The following is a 6464-nucleotide window of genomic DNA, read 5'->3' on the forward strand; positions in this document are numbered from 1 at the left end:
GGCCCTATATGTTGTAAAAAATCAGAGGTGCAGTTGTTAAAAATGAAAAGCACACTGCTGTATGCTGTAAAATATAGGGGTGTTGCTGTTAAAATAACATTAAACTGACCCTGTATGCTATAAAAATTTAGGGGTGCAGTCGTTAAAAATTAAATGCACACTGCTGTATGCTGTAAAATATAGGGGTGTTACTGTTCAAATAACATTACGCTGGGCCTGAATGTTGTAAAAATTCAGGGGTACAGTTGTTAAAAATCAAAAGCACACTGTTGTATGCTCTAAAATATGGGGGTGTTGCTGTTCAAATAACATTACACTAGCCCTGTATGTTGTAAAACTTCAGGGGTACAGTGAAAATCAATGTACACTGGCCCTGTCTTGTATGCTGTAATAATTCTAGAGTGCAGTGAAAATCAATGTACACTGGCCCTGTCTTGTATGCTGTAATTATTCTAGGGTGCAGTGAAAATCAATGTACACTGGCCCTGTCTAGTATGCTGTAATTATTCTAGGGTGTGGTTAAAATCTATGTACACTGGCCCTGTCTTGTATGCTGTAAAATTACAGGGGTGTTGTGAAAATACAGGGGTGCTGGCACTGTCTGCGGTTGCGATGTCTAGGCCTGACCTTCACAACACTGTATAGGAAGAGAAAGCTCCTACCACCATTTGCATGCCCCCTGCAAGTGCTGGTAGGAGCACTGCCAGTCCAGTTGCTGATATTGAGATTGAGGATGTCACTGTAGAAGTATACCAGGATGAGGAGGATATGGGTGTAGCTGGTACTGTGGAGGAAGTTGACGATGAGGATTCTGATGGTGATGTGGTTTATTTGAATAAGGCACCAGTGGAGACAATTGTTGGCCATGGAATGAAAAAGCCCATTGTCATGCCTGGGCAAAATACCAAAAAAGCCACCTCTTCAGTGTGGAATTATTTCTCCACAAATATGGATAACAGGTGTCAAGCCATCTGTTGCCTTTGTCAATCCATAATAAGTAGGGGTAAGGACGCTAACCACCTAGGAACATCTTTCCTTATACATCACATGCAGCGGATTCATCATAAGTCTTTGTCAAGTTCAGAAACTTTGGGTAACAGCGTAAGCAGTCCACTGACTTATAAATGGTGTGGTTTTGTTTGAGGATGAGGATGTAAACACTGAAGGAGGGGGCATCTGAGGATGAGGATGACATCGTGCCACTGTAGAGCCAGTTTGTGCAAGGAGAGATTAATTGTTTCTGTTTTGGTGGGGGCCCAAACAAAGCAATCATTTCAGCCACAGTCGTGTGGCAGACCCTGATGCTAAACTGATTGGTTTGTTAAAGTGTGCATATCCTGTTTATACAACATAAGGGTGGGTGGGAGGTCCCATGGACAATTCCATATTCCACCTCTTTTTTTTCTTTGCATTATGTGCTCTTTTTTGGGCCTATTTTTTTTAAAACTGCCATCCTGTCTGACACTGCAGTACCACTCATAGATGGGCCAGGTGTTTATGTCGCCCACTTGTGTTGCTTAACTTAGTCATCCAGCTGCCTTGTTGCACCTCTATTTTTTCTTTGCATTATGTGCTCTTTGGGGCCTAGTTTTTAAAACTGCCATCCTGTCTGACACTGCAGTGCCAGTCCTAGATGGGCCAGCTGTTTGTGCCACCCACTTGTGTCGCTTAGCTTAGTCATCCAGCTACCTCATTGCACCTTTTTTTGTCTTTGCATTATGTGCTCTCTGGGGCCTAGTTTTTGAAACTGCCATCCTGTCTTACACTGCAGTGCCACTCCTAGATGGGCCAGGTGTTCGTGCCACCCACTTGTGTCGCACAGCATAGTCATCCAGCTACCTCATTGCACTTCTTTTTTTTTCTTTGCTTTATGTGCTCTTTGGGGCCTAGTTTTTAAAACTGCGATACTGTCTGACATTGCAGTGTCACTCCTAAATGGGCTAGGTGTTTGTTCTGCCTTCTTGTGTTGCTTAGCTTAGTCATCAAGGTACCTCATTGCATCTCTTTTTTTTCTTTGCATTATGTGCTTTTGGGGGCCTAGTTTTTAAAACGCCCAACCTGTCTGACACTGCAGTGCCACTGACACCCAGTGCCTAGATGGGCCACGTGTTTGTACTGCCCAATTTTGTCACTTAGCTTAGGTTATCCAGCTACCTCTGTGCAACCTTTTGGCCTAAAAACAATATTGTGAGGTGTGAGGTGTTCAGAAGAGAGTGGAAATTAGTGGAAATGAACGTGATTGAGGTTAGAAGTACTGTAGGATAAAAATTAGCCCCAAATTCTGTGATTTTAGCTGTTTTTATGTTTTTTTTTCTTCAAATATCATCAAGATCCAAAACCAAAATCAAATTGCGAAAGGGTGGTTTTGGCAAAACCAATCCAGGTACAAAACACGAGCAGCGATCCAGATCCAAGACCAAAAAACACAAAACCTGAAAAGTGTCCGCAGCGCATCTCTAGTTAAGACATAAGTTTTATTATTTCTCACATAATATTAGTTTTATATCCAACAGCTCAACATACATGAATAAAAATTAGTTAAAAATAAGGTGTGTTCTGGTTCATCTATATCGATGACAGATTGGCAGAAGAATGTAGACACCAAGAGTACTACATCCATGTCTTCCACACCAGTACAAGTAATACCTGTGTTAATGGGACCTAAGTTGGTCATACAGGTTTTTTTAGTAGGACCTCATTAACCTGATTCACACTGTCCTCATTGAATAATTATTGATACAATGGGGGAGATTCAAATGTTAGAAAAGTAAGTTGGGTGTCTGTTTTCTCCTATCTAATAGACAGGAAAAAACAGACACCCAACCGACTTTTCAAACATTTGAATCTCCCCCAATGTGTCCACATTTGGTAGTCCCTGCATTGTTTACCCTTCTTTCTTCAGTGCATTCTTATCTCTCACAAATTGCTGTCTGTAAATATATACATACATATTGTAGCAAAGGTTTGCCAGTTTAGTAGGAAGAAAGAAACAATGGTAATCCTGTGTTAGTGTTGTGTCAGAATAGAATAATAGAATAATTCATGCCGTGCTACTACACTTGGTATTCTCTGGAGGTCTCCCTTCCAGGTACTGACCCAGCCCAACACCGTTTAGCTTCCAAGATCAGGCGAGATTGGGCATGTGCGGTGAGGTTTGGTAGTAGGGAATTGACATATACTGTATTTCCTACTCAATATTGAGAGTGCACCTTATTTAGGATGTGATAGGGATAATAGTCGCTGAAAAAGAGTTTTGTTCAAGAAGAATACAAAGAAGAATGCAGCTCAAGAGAAATACAGGATATGGATCTGCTGTCCACATTAGACAGAGGGTCATCTGATCTTACCTGTTGATATTTGTCCCTCTGAACCATAGATGAGAGTCCACTTAATGAGGGGAGATTAAAAAAGAAGATTCGTGTAGCAAGACATGGCAGTCTTAATCTGTACCCATAGGCATCACTGCATAGGGTAAAATGAATTCAATTTACAGAGGATTATCTGCTGAATGTGCTATTATAAAGATACTGTCACCAGTACCGCAGAGATCTACACAGAATAAGGGTTCAAAATGGTAAGCAGGACCTTAATTCACTTGCCAGTCCTGGTCCCTAAATATGCTCTGTTAATATGATCTCTGTATAAGTGCTATGTCCAAAAGGCATCAATACATTCATTAATTTCAAACAGACACAAGGAGGAAGCACCACATTAGAGATAATAGTATGAATAATGTACTGGGTACTAGTGGTATAAAGTTGCATTTGCTTATTATGCACTAGTGTATGCCAGAAGTACACATATGCCGAATCCCACCCGAAATTGGAAACGGGTCTTCCATGGTGGGATCCGGCATTGGACCCTAACTGCAGGCTTCCCTGCCAGGTCGGTTGCCATATAAGTGGGGGGCGGAACTGGTAGTGTAAGCAGCGCTGGGAGCTGAGCTTAACTCCGCACCGCCTCTCTATAAGTAGTGAACGGGTCCCTGGTCGCATCAACCCAGGAACCCAATTACGCTGCCACTGACCCGGTATTCAATCCGGGAATAACACTGCTTTATTCCCGGGTTAAATTACCGGGTCAGGCGACCTGGAAATTCAACCATGGCCCACTTACACTGCACACCGACCCATGTCGACCCAGCAATATGCCGGATCGATATCGGGTTATTTGTGCGCTGTGAAAGGGGTAATATAGGGGTGTATTCAATTAATGTCGGTATTTCCAACAGTCAGAAATATCGTCACTTTTCGATAGGAATAGGTAGAATTTGCATTCGACCTATTCAATGCATGTGCTGATTTTCCAAATGTCGGAAAAAACGGCACTTGTCGAAAAGCACGTGGATCTACTGGTTTTGTCTAATTTGCGACCAATTCCGAAAAGGATTTTGACCTGTTTTTGACAATGCTGATCCAACTTAAAAAAAAAAGTTGGATCAGCATTGTCGAAAAATGGGCAAAACCTGTCTGAATTGCCAGAGAATTGAATACTGCACTATCGGATCCTCTTCGTCGGAGAGGATCCGACATGCATTGAATACTGCCCATAGTATGAATAGGTGCTGCAGTCAGAATAAAGGTTATTCTGTCAATTTAAGCCTAAATCCTATTGATACTTTTGTGCCCAAAAGATAGGTATGTGAGAAATATCTGTTTTTAGAGACAATGGATATCACAATGGTAATTTTTTATCTAGAGTACACTGGGTGCAGATTGAGTAGTTACAATCAATGATAATGCTAAAGGTGTTACCTTATGATCTGACAATGAACACAAAAGATTCCACAAAGCAGAATTGCAACAGTTGTGCAAGGTTCCTGTCCCAGGCACATAAATTCAATACACAGGGACTATGCACATATTAATGACAGAATAGAAATATTTTACCAATCGCTGCCCAGGTCCCTGGGCATGCCAAATTGCCTTAGGCTCAGTGTGGGTGCTCCGATGTCAAGAGTCCATCCATACAGAGGGCAGACAGTGGTACTTTTATATAAAGTGCACTGGGCACAGATTGAGCAGTTGCAATCAATGATAATGATGAGGGTATTATTTTATGATCTGACAATCCACACAGAGAACACCAGATAGCAGAAATACACTATTTGTACAAGGCATACCAAGCAGTATTTTGTCCCAGGCACATTAATTCAATACACAGGGCTTGTTCACTTACAATTGTAATTGAACAGGTATATTGTGTGGTTGAAATACCCTGTATTAGGGTTATGAGCCAATCAGTGCAGTCTGGGGTGCTGATGTATCCATACATCCCTGCCCCATGTACTGCCGTCGGCGGAAGTGATCGTTTTCACTTCCGCTGCATTGCTGGGTAACCGATCGTGACCAAGTGTGTTCATTGCAGTTTGGGCACTGACTTATCCATGCATCACAGCCCCGTGTATTGCCGTCAGCAGTAGTAATCATCTTCACTTCCACCTCATTGTTGGATAACCGATCGCGTCCATGATCATGTGCGTTAGTGTAGTAATGTAGGCATCTTCATTGGTGCAGTTCCATGTGGTGACATTGGGGGAAGTCCCTCCGCCATGTTGCTTAGTAACCCATTGCATTGGTAAACATAAACATAAAACCCGCGCTGTGTTTATATAATCTGGTTGCTAGGTGTCCTCAAGTTATAAATACAAACTCGGCTTGCTATTAAATGGACCAGATATAGGGATTTATCGTAGAGATATAAAGAGGTACGGACATTTACTGGATTGCTAATGTAATAGCTATGTTAAGGGACTTGTAAAAGTATTAGAAAGAGTAGCATGGTGGTGGCTACCTGACTGGTTGAACTATTGTAGGCACATATTTTATTCTATTAAGTGCAATTAATCTTTGGTTTTATTAAAATATTATTATTTGCCTGAATTTTCTAATAGATGTGTGGGGTTATACAGTTTAAAGTCATAGTAAAGAAAAGTGCACCAAAGTGAGTCATACATTCCAAATTGCTTAATACAGCATGTGAGGATTATTGTATGAAAGTGAGGTGTTGTAAAATTACTTCTACTGTAGGAGTGAAATCCTAATAAAAATGAAGTGAAATGAATTCAGTCAACAAACTGTGTGCAAGTGATTAATAGTGACATAATATAAGTGTAAAAAACATGGTTCAATCGAATATAAGTGTCAAAATGTGTACACACAAGGTGAGAGACCTGTTGAGAGTAAGGGGAGTGATTGTCATCTATTACAAGAGGGGAAAGGGGGCAGGTATGCATAAGTGAAATCAGAATCAAATGGAGTGAGTGTAATTCAAAGTATGCACCTGAGGTGCAGGTTTACCTTGGGAAATATGTAGTGCAGACTTACTTAAGAAAAGAGAGAGACAGAAATAAAGCCAAAAGGGGGAAATGGGGTTGGTGCAATATGAGTGACAGGGATAGGGTATTAGTTTGGGTTGGAGTATACGTGAACATAAAGTGCAAGTAGTGGACTAAGAAGAAGAGT

The 6464-nt window shown here is 41.3% G+C and overlaps 1 pseudogene; it reads right to left on the reverse strand.

The window, feature by feature from the left end:
- Nucleotides 1-3047: 3047 nt before the first annotated feature.
- Nucleotides 3048-3166, reverse strand: LOC134929940 (5S ribosomal RNA; annotated as a pseudogene).
- Nucleotides 3167-6464: the final 3298 nt, after the last annotated feature.

The sequence above is a fragment of the Pseudophryne corroboree genome, chromosome 5, assembly GCF_028390025.1.
Source record: "Pseudophryne corroboree isolate aPseCor3 chromosome 5, aPseCor3.hap2, whole genome shotgun sequence".
Classification (NCBI taxonomy): domain Eukaryota; kingdom Metazoa; phylum Chordata; class Amphibia; order Anura; family Myobatrachidae; genus Pseudophryne; species Pseudophryne corroboree.